At 42.2% G+C, this 26,269-nt stretch overlaps 2 long non-coding RNA genes across 2 annotated transcripts; one reads left to right on the top strand and one right to left on the bottom strand.

Annotated features, from left to right (window-relative positions):
* Positions 1-4,789: 4,789 nt before the first annotated feature.
* LOC131918768 (uncharacterized) lies at positions 4,790-5,362 on the bottom strand. Its single transcript, XR_009381081.1, has 2 exons — positions 5,255-5,362; positions 4,790-5,164 (listed from the first exon to the last, which is right to left on the bottom strand). It is a non-coding gene; the product is annotated as an uncharacterized LOC131918768 (long non-coding RNA).
* A 63-nt stretch (positions 5,363-5,425) lies between these two features.
* On the top strand, positions 5,426-18,360 carry LOC131918767 (uncharacterized). The gene is made up of 2 exons (XR_009381080.1): positions 5,426-5,558; positions 17,854-18,360. It is a non-coding gene; the product is annotated as an uncharacterized LOC131918767 (long non-coding RNA).
* Positions 18,361-26,269: the final 7,909 nt, after the last annotated feature.

Raw genomic sequence — 26,269 nt, 5'->3', positions numbered from 1 at the left:
TTAGGGAAGACCCTTCTCCCACTCCCAGCTGTCTTCAGTTGCCTGTAGTTCTAAGCATAGGGTTTCGGCTTCAGGACTTTTCTCAATCCAGTTTGACATGCCCAATGGTGTTCTCCTGTTCAGTTCATGTATGGGCAGTCATGTTGGTGATACTTTTTGTGGGTGTAGCTTCTGACACTACTAAGAGACACAATCTCACACAAACTCCCCGGTCCTCTGGCTCTTACAGTCTTTCCAACCCCTCTTCTGCAATGCTCCCTGAGCCTTAGGTGTGGGGTTGTTTTGTAGATGTATCTGCTGGGACCGGGCTCCACAAATGTGCATCTTGATTGGTTGTGGTTTTCTGTAGTGGTCTCCAGCTGTTGCAAAGAGAAGTTCCCTTGATAATGGGTGAAGACTACACTTATCTGTGGGTGTTAAGTACAAATGTTTATAGATTGTTGTTAGAGATTATACTGACTTAGTAAATTAGTGGTTGCAGATTCTCCCCCAATGACCGTAAAGCCTCTAACACTGAATAGTTAGCTAGGTTTCCAGTACCAGGCACATGACTTTAATCCCAGCACTCAGGAGATTCTCTGTCAGCCTGGTCTAAATACATATTGAGTTCCAGGTCAGTTAGGGCTGCATGGTGAGACTGTGTCTCAAGAGGGGAAAACAAAAGAGCAGAGTTGGAAACATTTGGTCACAGAGAGTCACAGCATCTCTTCTTCTACCATGGCAAACCTGATGGCAAGCACTACAGGAGAATGTAGCAAGGCATGCTGGGAAGCATTCTTTAAAGTGGTTATGTCTACCTATGTATTAAAGGGCAAGTGATAAATATGGTTTTTAGGTGTGTAATATATTAGGAAAAACTGATGAGAGTGTTTCACTGTTTTATACATATATTAACATTTAAACATTGTGTTAATTCTGTGAGGGTTTCATGCAGTGTATTTTGATTATATTTACTCCCCACTCATCCCCAACTCCTACAAGATCTGCTGCTGTCTTCCTATCTTCCAAATTCATGTCCTTTAAATTTTTAATGTAATTAAAATACAATTACATCACTTCTCCCTTCCCTCTCATCCCTCCAGCTTTTCCCCTTTCCATGCACCACCTCTCAAGTTCATGATCTCTTTAACAACTGTTGTTACATAGATATGATACAAATAAATGCAACCTGTTGAATCTGTCTGGTGTTATTTATATGTATATGGTTTTAGGGCTGATTATTTAGTATTGGAAAATGATGTAGGGGGTTTATCCCTGGGGAACACGAATTTTCCCTCTCTCAGCCATCATTCATTCCTATAGCTCCTCATCTAGGGTGTGGGTATATGAGATTTCCCCATCCGTGATGCAGGGTCAGCTGGTGCTGCTATTGTTTGGATCTTGTTTAAGCAGCAACATTGTTGAGATTTTGTGGGTGCAGTTATGTTTCTCGTGTGTTCCTGCACCCAGGGGAGCAACGTCACTGCTATATTTTTTCCACTCCTACAAGCAATTATGTTTTTACCTGTTTTAACTGATGGTTTTTTAGCAGCGCTCTTACCCTGTGAGTAAAAGTCATGAAACACGACAGAATCCACTAACAAGAGTTTTATCAAGACAAGGAGAAAGAGATAGATGTGATCGAGCCTGAGGAAGGACACATGTGTGTGTGTGGGGGGGGGGGACATGGGGCCTGTCTTTTAAGGGCCAGCTCGAACCTGCGCACACAGGCCCACATGGCGACTCCACACATGCACATAGATCACATGACCATGCAGCCATGGGGCATGAGTTACCTAGGACATATGACCTGGAAATGACTGGGCAGAAATGACTAAGTGTCCCAGGCATGCTCGACCATGGGGGCGGGGTTGGAATTGCTATCATTAACCATACTCTTTGTATTGGCTATGACCAAAGTTTTGTTTTAGGTTTTTTTTTAAAGGGTTTGCTCAAGAATATCTGATGGCAGGGATTAAATATGAACACAAGTGGTGACAGACAGACAGACAGACAGACACACACACACACACACACACACACACACACACACACACACACACACAGGGGTGAAGCACAAATCTAATTAATCTTACCAATAAAAAACAGGAGTCATATTGGGATAAAACCTGAAAGACCAGAGAAGCAAGGGAGCAGCCACAGTCACTTCCTGCCTCTCCCAGATCCTCCGACCAAAAGAGCTGAGATCCTCTCTCCACCCTGCCTTATCACTTCCTGCTCCTGTCTGTACAGACCTCCAGACTTCTAAGGTTAACTAGTGGCTAGCTCCACCCTCTGACTCCAAATAAGCTTTATTTGTCAGAACACAAACAACAGAACAAAGGGGGTGGGGAGAGGGCCAGGAAGCTGGTCTTGCATAACAGAGCTGCTGTCTAAAAATGTCCAAAAACTCTGCAATCTTATTATCATCAGCATCCTAAATATTGGGATTACAGGCATGTGCCACCTCAACAGCTTGACCTGTTATTAGACAGTTTTTTAAAAAAATTTGCAGTGTATCTGAAATAAATGCCATAATAATGTATAATGTTATGGTAAAGATGAGCCCAAATTTGTCTATATTCATTATAAAATAGATCTTTTTTTTTTTAAATGATGTTCTCTGGTATACAGTGTCTGCTTTAAGTTTCTTTGGCTTGGCAAGGTCACTTATTCTCTGTCTGAAGCTCCCCTTGAAGCAGGTATCACATCTGGGGAAAGCAGGACCCTATGCTGGGAGAGAAGCAGAGAAAGGCATTGCACTGTGGTGCACAACATGGAGTCTTTATCCAGGCCCCTTGCAGAATGTCGGCATGGCTGAGCTCTCTCCCCTGGATTCTTCTCTTGCCTTTTGCTTTCTATTAACACTTCTTTCTCTCCTCTCGGATTCATCCTTGTGTCTCTGCTTCATTCTGCTTCCAAGCTTCCTTCTTATTGTAAACTGCATAAGGATTAGGAAACATTTTTCCTGTCTTTCCTTTCTTCCTTCCTTTTGTTTTTTAAAAATTAAATTTATTCGTTTTAATTTTATGTGTATAAGTGGTTTTGCTTGCGTGTATGTATGTGCACCATGCATTGGTTGGTGCCCACGGGGGTCAGAAAGAGCATCTGCAGTTACAGAAAATGGTAAAGCGTCAATCTGGCGCTGGGAACCAAAGCCAGGCTTTCCTCAAGAGCAGCCAGTTTGCTTAACATCTGAGCCACACAGTTACAGCCCCTTTCCTCCCTTCCTTTTTCATTTTCTTCCATTTATTTGGGGACAAGGTCTTGCTGTGTACCCCAAGCTGGCCTCAGAGTCACAGCAATCCTCCTGCTTCAGCCTCCTGAGTGCGGAGATGACAGATACATGCTACTGGACCAGGCTAGAATGCATTTTTAGATCAGGTGTCACTATCTCAGACCATCTGACTGATAGTCCTCATGAGTGATGGACTGTAGAAGTAACCATCTTATTAAATAAGAAACACAGAGCCAATGTAATGATAAAAGCCCAAGCGGTCAGAGCTAAGAGCCTTACCCTTCCTGCTTCAGCGATCCTCTTCAGCCAAGAGAGACCTACTCCTGTGTGTTTGTCTTTATATAGACTTTCTGTTCTGCCTTCTCATTGGTTGTAAACCCAACCACATGACCGCCTCATCACTGCCTGTCTGTACAGACCTCCAGGTCTTCTATGGTTGGTATTGAGATTAAAGGCATGTGTCTCCAATGCTGGCTATATCCTTGACCACACAGAGATCTACCTAGCTCTGCCTACCAAGTGCTGGGATTAAAGGTGTGCACCACCAACGCCCAGCTCCACTATGGCTTACTATTAGCTCTGACCCCCAAGCAACTTTATTTATTAACATACAAATAAAATCATATTTCAGTACAAATAAAATATAACTATATTTGGACCCTTACTATTCTGAGCAGCTTGAGTCTCTTGGAATCTCTTGTCAAACCCAAAGTACAAAGAAGCAACGCCATGAACCAGGAGCATCTCCAAGGGACCACGTTCTTGAATCTCATTCCTCAACAGAACACAATTACACTTTCTTTTCAAGCACTTGCTTACCATGTGTGAGGTCCCAAGTTCAATTCCCAGCCAGGAAAACAAAATAACCCACACCTCTGGAGCCTGTGAGATGGGTCAGAGAATAGATATGGGTTGTCAAGTCTGATGACCTGAGTTGGATGTCCCAAACCTAGAGGGTAAAAAGAGAGAACTAACACCCAGCAGTTGTTCCTTGACTTTCACATGTGTACCGTGGCACATTTGTGCACACACACACACACACACACACACACACACACACACACACAAATACATGTAATAATAAGTGCTTGGCTTCTTGGCATTGCCCTGAATGAGGTCAATGAATGGAGTTTGGAAGGGTAGTGTTCAATTCATTGTATGCTTCAATAATAATAATGATAATAATAATAATAATAGTTATTATTACAATTTTAATTAGAGAATACTTAGAATATTGTGGACACTATAAAAATTGAGAGTTGTTCCTCTGGCACTCATTCTCAGCAGGTTCTCTTCAGGCACAGTCCTCCCCTTCATGCCTCTCTGGGAGTTGTCTGTCCCTCTCAGGGAGTCTGATGCACTCCTTCTTAGTCTAACTAAGTGCTGTATTATTCAAAGTTTCTTTGGGCTACTTTAGCAGCAGGGCCTTTCCATCTGAGTGGAATGCCCTGGGTGTGTGTCTGCTGATCATTGTCTTTCACAGCTAGCAGTTGGCAAAGCTACAGCAGAAACCTGGGCTCCTTACTAGGAAAGTGGGGCCCTTTCTTCAGGACGCCATATGGTCGCTGAGAGTAGCATTGGCTTTTCCTTTAATTGACATTCTTGTAGAAGATCACTGACAATAGCATTAGCAGTGGCCAGCTCTTTTAATTGTCAAGGTAATCCTTGTCTGTTTTTGTGCAGATGTTGTCTTGTTCCTGGGGTGGCTGGGGGGGTGTATGGACTCCTCCTCTGGGACATGGATACTGCCCAAGTGTAATCAGCATGGAAACCTTGCAAAATTACCAACAGATTACTGCTCTGGCTGCCAGCGCTTTCAATGCCAGACAGCTTGCTTTTGTTTGTTTTGTTTTGTGTTTCTCTTTCGCACTGGGACAGGTTGCAATTCCAAATACGGTTTTTTTGTGGACTGTGAATGAAAGTATAGGTTCACACAGAGTTGACAACCTGTGACAAATAGGAAGGCATACACATGACACATTGGGAAGGACGAAGAGCAGCCTAGGAAACTGCTGGTCCCCTCTTCTCTTTACTTACCTTAAAAACCCAAGCCATGTCCCATAAAACCCTGTTTGACCCTGGCATCCTGCTATATGCTTTGAGGAACACCAAATAAGTAAATGATGTCTGTCGCCCCTCAAGGACAGTTGTGAGCAGCGGAGTCACAATGACCATGACATCACTAAGACTCACCAATGCAGAAGCAAACAAAGTCTAGAGTCTCTGCACATAGACATTCTACCTGTTTTCAAGTCCAGAGAATATGGGGCCTAACAGCTTAGTGAAATGCATTTCCCCAAACGCCCAAGGAACATCTCAGCCAGGCCTCTGCTTGACACTGGTCTGTGTTGTTCCAGTTTCCCCCATGTCTCAGCTGTCCTTTTTTTAGTGGCCTCTCTTTTCTACAGTTTATCAGTTCTCCCAAGAATCCCTATTGTCCTGAGGCACCTAAACAATAATCTCACATAGTTAAAACAATGAGACGGTAAAGAGTTATGTGTATCGCTGGATACAACAGCTGTCAACTTCCAAAACAGCTGGAGCTTTATAATGCCAGAGGGTACCAAGGCTGTACTTCTTCAGCGTGGTGCTGCCCATCTCCCACCATGAGGCCTGTTTTATTACTTTGTCTAAATCACTATGCACTTTTTTCTCTGTTCTATATATTCCTTTTGCGTCCATTATAAAATTCTTTTTGAAAAAAAAAAATAGACTCCTGGGCTCTACTTTGTTGTTATTGGTTTAACTAGACACTTGAGCCCAAATAATTTATAAAGGAAAGAAGTTTATTTGGTTTGCAGTTCTAGAGGCTGGAATATCCAGAAGCATAGAGTTGGCCTTCATTCAGCATCTTCTCAACACTTTCTTCCTTCATCCAGATATCGCATCCATGGAAAGCAATAAACATGCCCACAGAGTGTTCTCCCCCCACCCCTCCCTCCCTCCCTCTCTCTCTCTCCTGTCTGTCTGTCTGTCTGTCTGTCTCTCTCTCTCTCTCTCCCCCCCCCCCGTGTGTGTGTGTGTGTGTGTGTGTGTGTGTGTGTGTGTGCGTGTGCATGTCCAATGTATGTCCATGTACACATGGAAGTCTCTCTTGCGTCCCTTATGGCTCTCTACATTGTTGACTGAATGAAGGTCTCTCACTGAGATTGCTGATTAGGCTGGATTAGCCGACCAATGAGCTTCAGAGAGCTACCTGGCCACACCCCCACCTTCCACTTCTCTCTAGGGTCAGCGACAAGGTGCTCAGGTTTTTACGTGGGTGTTCAGGATTACAGCACCTCATGCTTGCCTGGCAGACACTTTACTGACTGCGCATCTCCCCAGCCTCAAGAGCTTTTCATAGCAAACTCCCCTGAGTCTCTATTCATCTACTAATTCATGAATGAATTAATTTATGGCTCAAAGATCCCAATTCAAAACACCATTTGAAATATGTTTGGATTTCAAGAATACATTCAGACTAGAGAGCCTGAGAAGCATATGTTTTTAAAGATTTAAACCCATTTTTGTTTTCTTTAATGATTTTAACCAATCAGTGGCCTAGACTTAGCAGGTCAATTTTTATTTCAAAATTATGGATTTGGAGAAGAGTTCTGGAAGCCAATAAGAAGCCTGAGACACATCTCTTCATTTCTATGTTCTCATCAGGGTCCCATGCACACAGACCATAAAGAGTCACTCACACAATCTCCATTCATGGTGTGGTTGGATAGTAAGGCAGCCTGACTGTCACAGGTTGAGAAATTAGGTGATTAAGTGATCTTCTAAATCCTTTTGAGTTAAAATTTAGTCATTGTAGCTATGAGCTATTCTGGGCTTTCTCTATATTTTCTTCACATTCACTTTTTAAAATGTGTTCTTTAAAACATATGTTATTTTTAATGTGTTCCAAATCAAATCTATTTTAAAAATAGTCTTGAGCTTAAATCTGTATGCTACTTTATGCCATAAAATTAAGTAGTAAATATGAAGAAATGTTATTTCATTTTAAAACTTTATAAATCTGGCTGAGTGTGGTTTCACAGACTTGTAACCCCAGCACTTACAAGATAGAGGCCGGATGATCAGGAGTTCAAAGCCAGCTTTGGCTATGTAGCAAGTTCCCGATCAGGCTAGGCTGCACAAGACCCTGTTTCAACTATCAGAGCAAAGCAAGTCAAACAATTAAAAAAAAAAAAAACTTTATAGTTTTCATAAAACTCAAGGTCTTATAAACTTACCTGGCATATAGTATGTGCAGTAATTGCTAACTCACCTAACGTACCATTAGATACCATTGCTTTCCATTATCAATCAAATGGACAGGAGCAAGGTTAAAATTCAGCATTGGGTGTAGTGGGTAGCCATTCCAGCTTTGATCTGGAAGTTCCAACCCCCATTGAGGCTTCGGTAACTGTCACACCTACAAGGCAGGGCCAAGAGAGGACCCTGAAGACCCGAGATCTGGATGCACAGGCTCTCTTGGTTCCTGGACCCTGGACGCTGGAGGTAGACCGAGCAGAGTGCTCCAGAGAATACCGCCGGACTGAGCCATACCTTTTCCAGACCCTGTAAATGATCCCTTCACTTGTGAGTTACCCCACAAAATTAACCTCCCTTTTAACTACGTGGAGTGGCCTTAATAATTTCACCAATATCTGGCACCCAATGTACTATTATATCCTTCTGAGGTCTTTGATGAAGTTGAAGCTAGATAGTTACAATTTTTCTTAGTTATGATAAAAGATAAATTAGATATAAAACCTTAGACTCGCAAATATAAAATAGATAGGATATCTTCTTTAATTTTGCCAAATAAACTAGTTATTATAAATAGACTAGATATTATAACTATAATTCTTGCTTGATAATTGTTTTGTTATCTGTAATTTTACTATGCAAAAGTTAAAACCTTCCTTTTAGAAAAAAAGAAAAGGGGAAGTGCTGTGGGATGTTCTGTATGTTACGTATGTTGCTCTGATTGGGTAATAAATAAAACACTGATTGGTCAGTAGCCAGGCAGGAAGTGTAGGCGGGACAAAGAGAAGAGAATTGGGGGAAGTGGAAGGCTGAGGCAGAAACTTGCCAGCCGCCGCCATGACAAGCGAGATGTAAGGTACCGGTAAGCCACGAGCCACGTGGCAACTTATACATTAATAGAAATGGGTTAATTTAAGATAGAAGAAGTAGAAAACAAGAAGCCTGCCACGGTCATACAGTTTATAAGTAATATAAGCGTCTGAGTGATTATTTTATACGTGGGTTGTGGGACTTCGGGGGCTTGGAGAGAAGCTCTCCAGCTACAATTGGGGCCTTTTGCTATGGACTGAACATCTTTTTGCAAACCAACAGCCTTGGAAACCAATAAAGGGAGCATTGGTGAAATGATGTCATGGGGGTCCTGACAATGCTAGAACCCAGGCACTCTTTCCACTCAGGCAGTAGAATGTTTATGTCACATCAAACTTCACATCCAGTCAAAAAGGCACAGGAAAAGTGTCAGTGTTTGCTAATGTCACCTCCAGCAAAAACACCAAGCAGCTTTTTCTTTCTTTTTCCAGCTCAAAGTATCTAATGATACATTGTGTCAGGAAGTCCAGGGATGCTGAGATCCCCTGCCCCCCACTGCTAGAAATTAACCCTGTTTCCAAATTTGGACAAACTTAATTTTCATTCTCTTCTTCCACAATCTTTCCATAGTGTCTGAGGCTCTTGCTCTTCTTTTACGTGTCTGGAAAAGGGCCCTGTTTTACAACTTCCACCATTTTTGTGGTTCATCTAGAATCTTCCCTAAATTTAAAATCTGTAGACGGCACCCTGGAGCTTCTGAGTGTTCTGTTTGCCAGATGATAACGACGTCAATGCTGGACTCTTCATGGATAACCCCTTCACAGCACTACCAGGTAGCTGGAGTTCTGTTGCTGCTCAAGGAGCCTAAGAAAGGCTAGGGAAATTACCCAGAGTCACAGGGCTTTGTGCATAGTCACTGCTCCCCAAGCTTGCCTGTCGGGAAACCCATTCCTAAATGCCTGTCATCAGATATATTTTTATCACCTCCAGAACATTCCTCTGCTAAGCAGCCTCATTGAAAGTCTAGAACCAGAAGGAAATGATGCTGTGGCCGGGCACGGTAGCTGGTGATTGCAATTCCAGCAAGGGTGGTGGAGGAGAGTGAGGTGGAGCCGAAATGTAGACAATGCCTCAGCCAGCGTAATCTCTTCCCCATCATGCCTTCTCTGTTTTGAGTTCCGTGTATTTGGGGGAGTACCTTTGATATTCAATTCCTCTTTTATGTTGTATACATTGGATTTCACTTCCCTAACAAGATTTGCTCATATAGCATGTAAAAATGAATGATATTTAATTTCATAAAGAAAATTATAGGCATTTTTAGACTAGAATTGGCAGCTGAAACAAAACCTTTATGAGTTTGAAGCCAGACAAGGTCTAGGACAGCCCAGGACTACCCAGGGAAACCCTGTCTTGAAAAATCAAAACAAAAACAAAAACAGAAAAAAAAAAAAAAAAAGAAAAAAAGAAGAAAAGTAGAAAAGTAAACTTCAATTGATAGATAACAAGTCAGACTAAAGACTTCATTAGGAACATTTGGCCTGTCATATTCACTCAGCTACTGCATGGTAGAAATGAATACTTTTAGATAATAGGGAGAAAAACAGTAACTTCAAAGTAATAGAAATCAAAGTCAAGTAAAAACCAGCTTGGAGCCGGGCGGTGGTGGCACACGCCTTTAATCCCAGCACTTGGGAGGCAGAGCCAGGCGGATCTCTGTGAGTTCGAGGCCAGCCTGGGCCACCAAGTGAGTTCCAGGAAAGGCGCAAAGCTACACAGAGAAACCCTGTCTCAAAAAAAAACAAAAAAAAAAAAACAAAAAAAAACAAAAAACAAAAACAACAAAAAAAAAACAGCTTGTAGACAAACGCTGTAAAATCAAGAAATTTAAATCTAATGCTAAATGGACCATAGCATGTCCATGGAAATGGAGCGGAGACAGAGTTCCTCTGGGGGACCTCTCTGTGTCACTCATCAGCTGTCCGTGGCTCCTTGTGACCCTCTGCAACAGGTTCCACCCCAGAACTATCACTGTTTTTGACAAGTCCCCTAAAGACAATATTTCTTTCATTTTTTTTTCCTTTCTTCCTTTTTTATAAAAGCTAATCTTTTCCCAAGGCAAATAGCATTCAGTGTGAAAAAGAAAGCTCCTGGTTAATTTATGTTGCTTAGAAAACCAAAACAGATAAAGAGACCCCTTTAAAAAAAAAAGTCATCCCCAGACTGTAACATAATCAGGAACTGGGTAACCACAACAATAGGAGGAAGTCAAGCAGGCTGACCTTTCCCAAGTTGTTTTAAAGCTGACACGTGAGTGGAAGTTGCTGGTGTGCCTTTGTTGTGGATTCTGTTTTCCTACGGAATCTGGACTCTGAAGAGGGAAATAGTTGGTTCTTTAAACTAAGAGGGGAACAAGAAAGAATACACCCACTCTCCTGGAGACGAAAATCAGTAGGAATGCAGCACAAGACGTAAAGGAAAGCACGAACCAATAGCTTAAAGAAATGCCATCCCTTCCTACGGACCTGATCGTTCCTTAATATCAGGAGCATTTAAGGGAGACAAACACGCAGAGGTCATGCTGAGAACTAAGTTAAAAGGTGACGTGAGTTCTTAAGGAGTTCACAGTCTAATTAAAGTATGTTTCAAACATGATTGAAAGCGATTTCATAGCCTGGTGGCGGTGGCGGCGCTCGCCTTTAATCCCAGTACTCAGGAGGCAAAGACAGGTGGTTCCCTGTGAGTTCCAGGACAGCTACAGGGAGAAAATGGTTTCCTTTGGTGTTTTTGTTTTGTTTTGTTTTGTTAATTTTTTTTTTTTTTTTTTAGATATGATCTCACATGGCCCAGGCTGGTGTCAAATTCCCTGTGTTGCCAAGGATGACCTTGAACCTCTGGTCCTACTGCCTCTGCCTCTAGAGTGCTAAAATAACTGATACATGCCACCACACCTGATTTATGAGGTACTGAGAGCAAACATGGTGCATGCTGGGTAAGCACTCTACCAACAGAGACACAACCCCAGTCTGAAGGTATTTAATTACTTCATCTGTATCTGTCATCATTACAGTTGTTGCTACAGTGTTTATATAAATGGTGATTCTTGGGTTGGTCTGTCCTTCATATATTTCTTTCTTTTGACTGGGTCTCATGAAGTTGCCTGTGCTGGCTTTGAACTTATTTGGTAGCACAGGATGACCTTGAATTTTTGATCCTCTTGCCTCAGACTCTCAACTACTACGACAACTCATATGTGCCGCCATGCTGGGTCATTCCCAGTTTTCTACCATGGTACCAAGATTGTTTGTCTTTTCATTTAAATACACTAACAAGTTACCAAAACCTGGGGTATTATCACTCAGGTGCTTTGATTTGCATCTATAAAAGACGATCAGTGGACTCATGCCACAGTATTTTAAGTAGATTTGAACAACAGCTGGCAGTGTTGTGAACTCATAAGTTTTGCTTATCCATTTTCTTTGTTCTTTCTTACTCATTTTCTATGAAAATGGTGTCAACACCTCCTTTTTTCCCATTCTGTTTAAGACATACATTCTCAAATACCCATGTTCAAGGGACAGTATTGTCTCTGGTTGCACATTAAAAAATAAAAAAAAATAGAAGCTATTCAGGCTTGAGTCCTCTCCATTTTTGATGTTGCAAATTAGCAGTGTTTTGGGTCATCTTTTTACTATTTAAGACCTAGTTCTTCCTGAACAAAGACAGAACCAATAGACACATTGTCAAGGACATGGGAAAGCTCAGGAGGCCTCAGCTCTAGACAAAGAGCTACAGGCAACTAAGGAATACTGAGAGCAGAAGAGATAGGATAGGCATCCCCCGGAGAAGAGCACACCAATTGGTTATCCAATGTCAAATGGTCAGCCTTAAAAACATACATACAAGTAACATTGTATGAACTGAGCATGCATATATACATACACAACGTGCACACATATATGTAACAACAATTAAAGTAAAGGAGGTCATGTATTTGAAAGAGAACAAGAACATGGATGGGCTTGGGGGAAGAAAATGGAAAGGGGGAATGTTTTAATTGTAATAAAAAAAGGGCCTAGTTTTAAACCCACCTATTCACAGTGGCCACCCCAGGTCATTTCTCCAATGTGAGTAGGAAGCCTTTTACTGACTGAGCTCAAATCACATCGTGAATATCAGCACTGTCAATCATATCATCATGAATATCGGCACTGTCAATCACATCATCATGAATATCAGTACTGTCAATCACATCATGAATGTCAACACTGTCAATCACATCATGAATATCCGCACTGTCAAGAAGATAGTTCAGGCCGGCAGTGCTAGCACACGCCTTTATCCCAGTACTCAAGAGGCAGAGGCAGGTAGAGCTCTGTGAATTTGAGGCCAGCCTGATCTACAGAGGGAATTCCAGGACAGCCATAGCTACACACACACACACACACACACACACACACACACACACACACACCCTGTCTTGAAAAACAAAAACAAACAAACAAAAACAAAAATAAAGACAGGTTTGGGAGAATAGATCTCAAATTTCCTGTGATCAAGTCTCTCTCTTTTCTTTTGGTTTGAGATATGTAACTTGCAGACTCATCGACTTTGATTTTTTTAAAATAAATGATGCAATCATATTGTTCAGATTTTCTACAGGTGTGAAGAGAAATCAGTGAGCATTATTCCACACCTGGGCCTAGCTACTCAGTCTCTTGTATATTCTCTAAAGATGTTTTTTGCATGTGTAAGCAATGTATATTAGATATATTCTTTCTCCCCCATCCCTATATATATATATATAAGTAGATACTATCACATTATATATATTCTCTATACACCCACCATGAAAACAAAAGCTATCAGCAAGTTTTCTAAATTATTACACAATATATTACCTCTTTCTATTCTACAGGCACACAGTTTGATAGATTAAAGACATTCTGTTTGTTTGTTTGCTCTTTTTCGAAACAAGATCTTGTGGGATATTTGTATACTGTGTGAAGATTGGTTTGATAAAGAGCTGAATGGCCAATAGCTAGGTAGGAAGAGGTTAAGTGGGACTTCTGGGGACAGAGATGACTCTGGGAAGAAGAAAGGCAGAGTTACCAGCCAGACGGAGAGGAAACAGGAGGTGCAAGATGAAAGAGAGGTAATGTCATGTGATAGAATGTAGATTAATATAAATGGGTTAATTTGAGTTATAAGAGCTAGTTAGGAACAAGCCTAAGCTATAGGCTGCGCTTTCATAATTAATAAGAAGTCTCCACGTCATTATTTGGGAGCTGACAAGCACGACAGAAAAAAGATGATAGAGGGTCTGACTGCGTAGCCCTTGCTTTCCCTTAACTCCCTATGTAGACTAGGCTGGCCTGGAGCTCACAGAGATCTGCCTGCTTCTGCCTCTGCCTGCTGGGGTTAAAGGCATGCACATCCCAGCAAAGATTATGATTCTTTAATTAAGAGGCACCCTTTGTAGCTGCTCTGGCTCCGTGACTTACCTTGCTCAACAGAGACCTGTTGCCTTTTCTCCTGAGGCACCTGCCCTAGGGAAGTAGCCAGTATGCTAGAAGTCCAGGCTGTGAGAGGAGGCAGCATGAGGGGCTCACACTCCCAGCAACCTCCGCTGATCTCCCATCCTACAGCCAGCCCCAGCAGCCAACCGCGTGAGTGCACCATCTCGGCCATTCTGACCTCCATGAGTGTCCAGATGACTACAAACCCAGCCAACCTTAGTCTCATAGAGCCAAACTCACTAACTAAGCCTTGTCACCCATGAAATACAGGAGAAAGCAAGTATCTGTCATTGTTGTAAGTCACTGCGTTTGGGGAAGGTACCGAAACCTGTGATATCCCAGCATGTGGATGGCCCCTAGTCTGTTTCACACAACTGCTATAGATGGTTATTGCTCCTTGTCTGTATAAGAAGCTATTCATACTGATGTACATACGTCACTTAGCATGTGTGAGTGTAGCTGAGGAATGAGTCCCCCAGGGTAGACCTTCTGGATATAAGACATATGTATTTTGGGTTCTGGAATACACTACGAAATGGTTATTGTATGTGGTTTCACTAATATATAGCTCTACTAATATGAACCCCACATCTTCATTATACTGGGTTATCAACCGTATGGATTTTTGTTAATCTAAAACAGAGAATTTTATGATGTTACTTTGTAGTCCTATTTTTAAAATAAAGCCGACACATTTTAAATAGCTCAAGAGCTGGACATGGTGGTTATACTGGTTGGTTTTTTGTCAACTTGATATGAACCTAGACAGATCTTGGAATAGAGAATCTCAATGGAGAAATTGCCTCCCCTTGAATTGTCCTGTAGGCAAGTCTGTGGGGGTATTTTCTTGATTAATGACTGATGTAGGAGGACCCAGTCCACTGTGGGTCATGCCACCATTGGTCAGGTGGTCCTGGGTCATATAAGAAAGCAACAGGGATCAAGGCAGTAGGCAGCATTCCTCCATCGATTCTCCTCAGTGTCTGCCTTGGCTTCCTCGCTGACTGACTGCCATCAGGAGTTATTAAAATGACATAAACCCTGCCTCCCCAGTTGCTTTTGGAAATGGTGTTTTATCACAGCAGCGATACACTTCTTTAATCTCAGCACTCAGAAAGCAGGGACAATGGCGGGCAGATCTTGGCAGATTCAAGGCCAGCTTGATCTACACACTGAGAGCCTGTTTCCAGGGGAGGTAGGATGTCAGTGGAACCTCTGATAGCTGGAAGTTCCTCTTGGATTCTTCCACTAGCCACTTGCCCCCATACACCCTTTAATTTTTAAAAATCATTTTTAGCGTTTAAATTGTCTCAGGATATCAGTCCAGTTTTTGTTAGGTAGTTTTTCACTTATATTATAACCTATTACAAGACTCCCCTGGTGTCCATACGCTCTTTTGTGCAGGAAGCTTGTCTTTTTCAGGGTTGGATCCTAAACCTAGCAGAGCTTTCACAGGAGAGCCCCCACCAGTACCCATATGGTCCTGTAACAGCCCAGAAGAGCCTGTACTTCTGTACCGCCTTCCACACACTAAGCCCCCTTTCCCGACATTACCTGGAAGGAATTTGTTGACGAGGTTCAAGACCATTACATTTTGAACAAGCGTATTTGAAATTCTAGAACTTCGGGCTCAGCAATGTAGGGACAGTGTTAGGTTGTTTTCTTCGCTGTCTGTACTTACTGTCTAGCCCGTGACTTCTCTTTCCCCTGGTGCTAATTAATTAACTTAATTCCCCTAGTGGCAGACCCTAATTTTCTACCTTGCACATGCAGACCTCTGTTAGAGGTCTTGAATGTTGGTGGGTGGGTAGGGACTTTAACCCTAGGAACCTCTCTCACGGTAATTTATTTTAATTGTTTTTCACCCTGGTTACAGGATCCCCAGAGATAGTGTAACTTTGTAAAGAAACTGATTAAAACAACAACCCTGATATGATTGCCTTTAAAAAGATCAACATGAAATATGATTTAAACATCCAGAAACAAACATATGTAAACTGTAGGAAAGGAAGAAAATTTGCTTGTTTTATATTCTTCCTCTTCTCCCAAGGAATGTTCCTGCCTTAACTCCCACCTGACCCTCCTATTTCTCAGCTCCCACTTCCTGCTTCTGTAAATCACTTTCAGATTTACCTGCAGAGCAGAACTTTACCTCCACTGGCCTCTTCGAAGTTCACTATTCCAAGCGATAAACTTTGTTAATTGAAAGAGAAACCAATGCATGCAAGCGTGTGTGCACTCAAGAAGCTACCTTCTGCTTTCATGGTCCGTGACTGATGCTCTGCATTCCAGTGGGGATGTTTAGGGATCACCAGAAAGTGAGACGCTTAAAATGAAAGCGTCAGGGCTGGCTGGCTCTCTCCGAGTCATAGTCACTTCTACTGGAGAAAAAAGAAATGGACACTCTAAACAGTAATTCATTTTTAGGTCTCAAACAAATGGCTGAGGTGCCTCTTTAACATATCAAAGTGGACACTGGCCAGCGGCTTCTCCTGAGCTGGGCACCCCTTCCCCCAGCTGCTTTTCTCTGTAGAACCCAGCCATCTCAGCTACACAGAATTTTTGGCCTCCTGGTTCTCTCCTCTCTCCTCACATGGACAGGTTCAGTCTGCTAGTCATGCTCACTTTGAACTCTTCCAGATGCCTCTGCCTGTGCTCTCCCTTACATATCTATAATAAAAACCTCAAGCCCTCTGGCACAGCCATATCCTTTTATTTTCTTTTTTATTCATTAATAATTTTGTTTAATTCCTTTCAAATAAGCCCCATACCTGTCTTTCCTGTATAAGCAGGGTTTGTATACTATCTTTCTCTTGTGTTTTTCCGAAGACTTTAGTAAAAAGGCTTACTTGGTTTATTTTACTAACTTAAAAAAAAAATGCATGTTATGCTACATGCACACATTTCACATAGTGCCTGAACACTGAAGGAAAGGCATCCCCCCCCCCTCCCATGGTATGGGGGTGTTTCTTGAATATGCTACCTAACAGCTGGTTACATTAATTTAGAAAATATGAAACCATCTATTTGAAATGATCTCTAGTGAAGTTAAAATTTACACTATTACAACACTTCTCAAATTTAAAAAGATGAGATTCTTGGGCAAGCAAGATAACTTAGTGAGCAAGAACACCGGTCACCAAGCTCGATGATCTGAGTTCAACATCCAGGACACACAGGGTAGAAGGAGAGAACTGACTCCCCAGAGTTATCCTCCGAACTCCACACATGCATGCATGAGACACACCCACACCCACTGCTGAACAATATGGAATAACAACAGCAAAGTTGGAAGTGTTACAAGGTAAAGAATAGTAGATTCCCAATGGGATAAGGCCCGAGAATCTCTCCCCACCTCCAATGGCTTTACTGAATTGATTGTATATGATTTAGGAGGTCTCAGTAATGCATAGGGTTAAAGTGTAGCATTCATGATGCAAGGTTACATAATAAGCAAGTTTTACCTATGGTTTTGATCACAAGTATTTGAATCGAAATGCACGTGTTTGTGTAGTTGAGTGTAGCAACTTCAAGTTGTTTGAAGAGCATTGGTCCATAAAGAGCAATAAAGACAGAGGCGTCAGTGGGAGGTCTGATATTGCCTCTACCTCCTTCTACTGATGCTCTTGTGATGTGCAGAGATAGTTTGTTCTAGGCCTTGCGACATTCAAGGACACAGAATATCTGAACGTATTGTGCTTGCAAGCTGAGGGTGTTCATTACTTTTTCTGTCGCTCTGACAAAATCCCTGAGAGGAACAACTTCTCCTGGGGGAGAGTGATTTCAGCTCAGTTTCAGATGGGGAATGCATGGCCATGTGGCTCCAGAGAGGTGGAAATTTTACACGGTGGCCGAACTCAGGTAGCAGCCAGGGTAGTAGACCTTTTAAATGCAGGACCCCACTGACCCACTTCTGCCCCAGGCCCCAGACCCTTCCAAAACACCCCCTAAATACATACACCTGGTTGGAGACCAGGTGTTCAAACACATGAGCCTATTGGAAGACATCTCACATTCCAACCACTAACAAGGTCTAAGATCTCTTTGATGTTTTCCAATCAACAGGTTCACAGCTTCTACTTGCCTCTGGAACACTCTCTCCAGACTCCAGCTCAGAAGGAAGGTTGCTGCCCTGTGCAAAGTCTGTTTGAGAACCCCTCTCAATCCAGAAAATGCTCACCAGGTCTCCATTTTCCTAGTCATCCCACCCAGGTGCAAGTCAAGGAGCAATCGTGGGTCTTCTCAGGCCAGCAAACACCTGGTGGAGAAGAATGGGAAGCCCAGACGTGTGGGCTCAGTCTAGCCATCCCAGGGGCCTCAGCTAGTCTAACAACTCCAGCTGTGGACACAAGCATCATGCATCTCAGATAAGCTGTGTCTTCTATGTCTGCTCTGGCTTGTGATCTACAGAAGCCTAACATTATGGCTAAAGCCATACATTGATTTTGGTGATGGTTCACAGCCCATTGGTGTGCTTATCAAACTGTACGTGCCTGTTTATACAGTTTACTGTGTGTCAGTTATATTTAAACAAAACTGTTGACATTTTTAATAAAAATAATTGCTGCTTAGGCCAGAGTTTTCCAGTGCTTTGTAATAACCCCAACATGTACTTCTATATTATTTTTTCTGGTGTTTAAAAAACTGTTATCAAAATGCAGAGTGTATATCTTATACATTCTATTCTACAATTATATCTTATACACTCTATTCTACAATTAAGTGAATTGACCTTTTATTATTTATTTATTGAGACAGGGTTTTACTATGTATCCCAGGATGGCTGGGAGCTGACCAGGCTGGCCTTGAACTCATAGAGATCCGTCTGCCTTTGTTTCCCTATGTTGGGATCAAAGGTATGCACCACCACACCCAGCCTATTTAAAAGTAAAATAAATAAACAAACAAATAAATAAATAAATGCTTTTCGTGTGTGTGTGTGTGTGTGTGTGTGTGTGTGTGTGTGTAATTGCACTTGCATGCCCACAACAGCGCATGCGTGACAATCAGAGCACAACCTTCAGGAGTCTGTTCTTGTTTCCACATTTTTGAGGCAAGGTCCTTCTTGTTTCTGCTGCTGTTGAGGTGACTCCAGGCTAGCTGGCCTGTGGTCTTCTGGGAGATCCTCCTGTCTTTGCCTCTGCCTTAGTTAGCGTTACTATTTCTGTGACGAAACATCATGACCAAAAGCAAGTTGGGGAGGAAAGAGTTTATTTAGCTTACACTCCCACACTGTAGTCCAGCACTGAAGGAAGCCAGGACAGGAACTCAGAGCAGGAACCTGGAGGCAGGAGCTGATGCAGAGGTCAAGGAGAGGGACTACTTATTGACTTGCTTCTCATGGTTTACTCAGTCTGCTTTCTTATAGAACCCAGGACCACCAGCCCAGGGATGGCACCACCCACAATGGGCTGGGCCTTCCCCATCAATCACTAATTAACAAAAATGCCTGACAGCCGGATCTTATGGAGGCATTTTCTCAATTGAGGTTTCCCTCCTTTCTGATAACTCTAGCTTGTGTCAAGTTGACATAAAACCAGCCAGTGCAACTTCCATCTGATCACAGAAGTACTGAGATTACAGATGTACGCCACCACGTCCTTTATACATGGGTTTGTGGGTGGAAATCAGGTTGTCAGGCGTTTGTGATTAGCACTTTTACCTGCAGAGCCATCTTGTCAGTCGAAACTGGCTTTCTAGAAACCATTATGATGCTTATTGATAGTAAGGGTATTATTTTTAGCTTGGGAGATTTCCAACTGAACACATTCTGAGCATATATATATATATATATATATATATATATATATATATATATATATGAATTCACTGCTATGTTCCTGGATGGAAGTCCATCCCCTAGACATATCTGATATACGACAAGTGTTTGCTAAAGCATAAGGAAATATAGAAAAGAATCTCAGTTGGAAATTGTCCGTTAGCTTTAATATTTATACATAGGAAACATGAATTCATGTCTGGGGGTGTAGCTCAGTTGATAAGATGATGGTCTAGCATTCCCAAAGCCTAGGATCCATCCCCAGCTCTGTATAAAACTATGAACTCAAAGCCATCCTGGGCCACAAAGCCAGACCCAGGGTAGCCAGGGCTACGTAGTGAAAGTGCGTCTCAAAAAAAAAAAAAAAAAAAAAAAAAAAAAAAAAAAAAAAAAAAAAGAAAGAAAGAAAAGAAAAAGGGAAGGGAGAAAGAAAAGAAAAAGAAGAGAGAAGAGTTAATATTTTCAATATTTAGTGTAGACTTTATATATTTTCTCTTGTTATTGTTTGAAAGTTTCATACACGCTTATGATCCAGTCCACCCCCTTCCACCATTTCCAGTTTCTACTCTGTCTCCCAACCACTACTCTTTCCTGACTTCATGTGCTCTTTCTAAAAATCCACCGAGTCCATTTAGTGTGCGTGAGTGTAGAGCAATCTGCTGCAGCATCACCTTTCGGGAGGCCAAATCCCCAAGAAAACAGACTCTCATTCTCCGCGCACCCCTGCAGCCAATAGCGTCTTGGCTAAGGGTAGGACTCCCTGACGTCATTCCTTCTCCACACTGGGATTTTACTGGCTTGTGTATACGGTCACAGCCATTGTCAGTTCACACGTACAATTGCCCTGTTCCGTCTAGAAACCCTTTCACTGTGGTCATGCCCTGGCTCCCACTCTTAGAGTCTTTCCACTCCCCTCTTCCCTTCAATCTTGTGTACGGGGAGGGGGAATGTGAAACTGACATCCCATTTAGGGCTGGTCATTTCTCAATCCCTTACTCTGTGCATGTTGGCCACATATGGGTCTCTATGTTAATCACTGTCTTAGTTAGGGTTTGTATTGCTTCGAAGAGACACCATGACCACGGCAACTCTTACAAAGGAAAACATTTCATTGGGGCTGGCTTACAGGTCCAGAGGTTTAGTCCGTTATCGTCATGGTGGGAAGCACAGGTGAAGGCAGACAGGGTGCTGGAGAAGGAGCCGAGAGTTCCACATCTGAATTGGCAAGCAGCAGGATGATAGAGTGACATTGGGCTTGGCTTAAACTTCTGAAACCCCAAAGTCCACTCTCCAATGACATACTTCCTCCCAAAAAAGACCACACCTACTCCAACAAGACAACACTTCCTAATAGTGCCACTCCCTATGGGCCTATGGGGGCCATTTTCATTCAAACCACCATAATCAGCATCTTCTGCAAGAAGAAGCTTCTTTCATGAGGGTTGAGAGAGGCATTAATCTATGAGTATATTGATTAGTTTTTAGGAATCAGTTTAAAATGATGTCCATTTAGCAGAAGAAAAGCATAGGTTCTTCCATAGGAACTGTCACTGGTTGTCTCTGGGTTATTGGCCCCATTGGTGTCACTAGGCATAAGTTCCAATCTGAAGAGTGGGACATAAATCAAATAAAAAAGAGGTTGGCCACTCCGATAATGTTGCTGCCACAATTGCAGCAGTGAGCATATCTTGCCAGGCTGGCCAATATTGCACCCAGCAGGGTTCCTAACTAGTTAAGACTGACCATGACTTTTATTCACCCATCGCATGCACAGCATCTTCTAGCAGTAGGAAAGCGAGTCAATAGGAATGAAGCTTCTAGATCAGTACCAGCTTGATTTACCCATGTTCTATGACTCACGAATGTGGTATCTTTCTCAATAGGGTCTTACTGTAAACTTCAGGAGAGTAGCCCTGAGCAATGACAATAGGTTGTAATGTTTGGGGTGGTAGTGGGAGGTCTATGGGACCTCACTGGTCAACAACTCCAAAAGAGTAACCTATTCCTGGCACTAGGCTTTTTATTTGATAGCCTGTGGTGGGTGGGGAGGGGTATTGTCCTTCCCCAACCATTAGAGTTAATATATATATGTATGTATGTATATATATATATATATATATATATATATATATATGTATAAACTATAGAAAGGGTCTACAGTCGTAGGTTTCTAAGTTTCTATCTGGTTTTTTCCTAAGTACTTGGTGTTGGTTTTCCCTCCCCACACACCCTCTTCTAACTTACTGTTCTATACACCACCCCACTTAATCCTTCTTGGTCCATTCTTCCCAATTCCCACACCATACCATCTGCATTCTGTCTCTCCTCTTGGAAAAGCCCCTGCCCCCATGGCCCTTACTTGAGTTCCTGACTTCTATGAATACTCCGACTTAAACACATATATCCAAAGACTCAGAGCGGACATCCACATATGAGAGAAAATATGTAGAGTTTGTCTGGGTAACCAGCCTCACTAAGGATGATTATTTCCAGTTCCATTTACATGCAAATCTAATTTTCTTAAGAATCTAATGATATTCCATTGTGTACCATATTTTCATTATCCATTTATCAGCTAATGTGCATTGAGCCTGTTTCTGTATCCTGGCGATTATGAATACAACAGTAATGAACATGGATGAACAAGTATCTCTGTAGTAGGACAGAGACCGGAGCTAGATGGTTCTTGTCAACTTGACACAAACCTAGACATATCTGGGAAAAAAGAATCTCCCCTCCCCTCTTCTCTTCTCCCCTCCCCTCCCTCCCCTCCCTTCTTCTCTCCTCTCCTCTCCTCTCCTCTCCTCTCCCTCCCCTTTCCTCTTCTCCTCTCCCCTCCTCTGTGTGTCTGTATATATACTGTGAATGGCAAAACTGGAAACATAGAGCTGCCCAGGCCCTTTGGAGTTCAGATAATGAAACCCACATGAGACGTTAAGCTATTCATACCGATGGAGTTTGGTTTGGTTTTGATTTGCTTGGGACTGTGCTCTGGTTCTTCCTTCTTGGAGTAGGAAAGCATTTAACTTATTTTGACTTTACAGTAGCCCATAATTGAAAGCCTTCGGATATTTTAAGATACTGAACTTCTAAAGTGTTTGAACTTTTAAAAACTCTGGGACTTGTACAACTTGGAATGTTTCATAGCGTGATATTGATACTAATATGAGATCTTGGGGGTAAACAAGAAAAGAGAGGCTATTGTTTTAAAGTATTGCATTGGTGTGTCAAGTTGACTAGGGGTCAATTGTTTTGGTTACTTTTTTTTCCAACTTGCCACAAGCTAAACTAAATAAATATGTAAGTAGATAAGCTATATTCCTTCCATGGTCTCTGCTTCAGTTCCTGCCTTGAGCTCCTGTCTTGACTTGCCTATGACAGACTGTAAACCTCAGAGGTGAAACAAACTGTTGCTACTCAAGTTGCTTTTGGTCATGGTTTGTATCGCAACAATATAAAACAAACTAAGACATCTGATATTTTCCTCAATTTCTTTCATGTCTTAAAGCTTTTGTTGTACAGGTCTGTCACTTCCCTGGTTAGATTTATTTTCAGATATTTTTTGAGGCCATTATTAATGGGATCACTTCCCTGGTTTCTTCCTCCATATGTTTGGTTTTGGTATTCAAGAAGGGTACTGACTTTTGTATGTTAATTTAGTAAACTGCTGCTTTCCTGAATGCATTCATCAGCTATAGCAGTTTTCTGGTGGGGCGTTTAAGGTCTTTTAAGGTATATAGGATAATATCATCTGGAAATAAAGATGCTGTGAGTTCTTCCTTTCCATGCTGGTTAGTGATTTTTATACAAGCTAGAGTCTTCTGAAAAGAGAGAACCTCAATTGAGAATATGCCTTCATGAGAATGGCCTGTGGACAAGCCTGTGGGGCCATTTTCTTGATTAATGATTGATGTGGGAAGGCCAAGCTCATTGTGGGTGGGGCCACTCCTGGGCAGGTGATCCTGGATGATATAAGAAAGTAGGCTGAGCCAGGCGGTGGTGGCACATGCCTTTAATCCCAGAACTTGGGAGGCAGAGCCAGGTGGATCTCTGTGAGTTCGAGGCCAACCTGATCTACAAAGCGAGATCCAAGACAGGCACCAAAGCTACACAGAGAAACTCTGTCTTGAAACACCACCCCCCCCAAAAAAAAAGAAAAAGAAAGCAGGCTGAGCAAACCAGTGGGAGCGAGCTAGTAAGCAGCAGCCCTCCACAGCTTCTGAAGCAGTTCCCATCGCAGGTTCCTGCCTTGAGTTCTTGCCCTTGACTTCCCTGGATGATGAACTGTAACCTGTAAGCTAAAATAAACCCTATCCCCCACAATGTTGCTTTTCACCATGTTTTATTACAGTCATAGAAACCCTAAGATACTTAAGTGTTTGTACCCCTCTTATCTCCTCTTGTCTTATTGTTCTATTTAAGACACCAAGTGCTATACCGAACAGATATAAAGAGAGTGAAGAGCCTCGTCATGTTCTTAATTTTAGTGGAAATTCTCATTTTTCTCTACACATGATATTGGCCTTGGCCTTGCTATACATTGTCTTTACTGTGGTTACATATGTCCCATTTCTTTAGATTCTCAGGAACTTTTATCAGGAAGATATTCTGTGGTGTTTTCTTTGACATCTTTGGATTACCTGTCTTGGGTTTGTTTAATTCCCTGTGTCTTAATTAAGGTTTTACTGCTGTGAAGAGACACTGTAACCATGGCAGCTCTTATAAAGAAAAACATTGAATGGGGTGGCTTACAGTTTCAGAGGTTCAGTCCATTATCATCATGGTGGGACATGGTGGCATGCAGGCAGATGTGGTGCTGGAGAAGGAGCTGAGAATTCTACATCTGAATCCACGAGCAGCAAGAAGAGATAATGACACACTGGCCAAGCTTGAGCACCTTAAAGCACACCCCCAGTGTTACCCTCCAACAAGGCCACACCTATTCCAACAAGGTCACACTTCCTAATAGTGTCACTCCCTATGGACCTATGGGGGCCATTGTTATTCAAACCACCATACCCTGTAATCTCATTGGCATTCTTATCCTTGTATTCACACGGAAGTATTTCTTTCAGTATCCTCTATAGAACTGGCTTAGAGGTTATACATCTCTGTAATGTTTTTATCTTGGAAAGTTTTTATTTCTCCTTCAATTTTTTTGTTTTTGTTTTTGTCGTTCCCCCCCCCACCCGTCCCCCATCCCATGCAGAGTTTCTCCACGTGACAGCTCTGACTGTCCTGGAACTCACTCTGTAGACCAGGCTGGCCTTGAACTCACAGAAATCCGCCTGCTTCTGCCTTCCAAGTGCTGGGACTAAAGGTGTGTGTCACAACACCAGGGTCTCCTTCATTTCAATTTTAAGAGGTGGTTTTGCTGGGTATAATAGTCTGGGTTAACAACTGTGGTCTTTCAGAACTGGGAATACATCCTTCCAGGCCCTTCTGGCTTTAAAGGTTTCTGTTGAATTATCAGGTGTTGCTCTGATGGGCTTGCATTTCTAAGTGACTTGATCCTTCTTGCAACTTTCAATAACCTTTCTTTATTCTGTGTCTTTAATGTTTTAGTTATAATATGCAGTGGAGAGCTTCTTTTCTGGTTCTGTCTGTTCAGAATTTTATAAGCCAAACAAACGTCCATAAATTCTCTAGGTGTGGTGAATTCTCTTCTATGACTTTACTGAAGATACAGTTTATGGCTTTGGTATGGTGTTCTTCTCCTTCCCCTATGACTATAATCCAAACTTTAGGTCCTTTCATGATGTCCCCACACTCTCTCATGTTAGGTTCATGTATTTTAAATTGTTCTCTCATTGGCTTTTACTGAATATCCTCTGTTTTGTCTTCTGGACCTAACTCTGTGTTGTCAACACGATCCATTCTGTTGGTGAGTCTTTCCACTGAGACTTTTTGTTTGTTTGTTTGTTTTGGTTTTTTGAGACAGGGTTTCTCTGTGTAGCTTTGGTGCCTTTCCTGGAACTCACTTTGTAGCCCAGGCTGGCCTAGAACTCACAGAGATCCACCTGGCTCTGCCACCCAAGTGTTGGAATTAAAGGTGTGAGCCACTACCGCCTGGCTCCACTGAGACTTCTACTTGGCTTATTAAGTTTTTATTTCCACCATAATTGTAGTTTGGCTTTTTCTCAGTAATTCTGTTTCTTATTGAGTTCTATTTTTGTATCTTGTATTGACTTCTTTATTTCATCCTTATTTTGTTTTGTTGTTATTGGCTTGTTTTTTGTTTTTATTTTTCAAGACATAGTTTCTCGGTGTAGCCTTGATTGTCCCGGGACTTGCTCTGTAGACCAGGCTGTCCTCAAATTCAGAGATCTACCTGCCTCTGCCTCCCAAGTGCTGGGATTAAAAGCATGTGCCGCTAGGCGGTGGTGGCGCACGCCTTTAATCCCAGCACTCGGGAGGCAGAGGTAGGCAGATCTCTGTGAGTTCGAGCCCAGCCTGGGCTACAGAGTGAGTTTCAGGACAGGCTCCAAAGCTACACAGAGAAACCCTGTCTCAAAAAAAAAACAAAAAACAAAAATAAAAAAATAAAAGCATGTGCCACCATGCCTGGTTTCCATCTCTTTAATTTTATTTTCTTGCTGTTTTTTGCTTGTGTATCGTTATAATCATTCTTTGAATTCTTTGTCTGGAAATTACTTTGAGGTCACTTTCACTGGGACCCATTATTATGGGACTAGTAATTTG

Source organism: Peromyscus eremicus, chromosome 8b (assembly GCF_949786415.1).
Source record: "Peromyscus eremicus chromosome 8b, PerEre_H2_v1, whole genome shotgun sequence".
Classification (NCBI taxonomy): Eukaryota; Metazoa; Chordata; class Mammalia; order Rodentia; family Cricetidae; genus Peromyscus; species Peromyscus eremicus.
The sequence above is the reverse complement of the archived record's forward strand: the minus strand, read 5'-3'. Positions and strand labels throughout refer to the sequence as shown.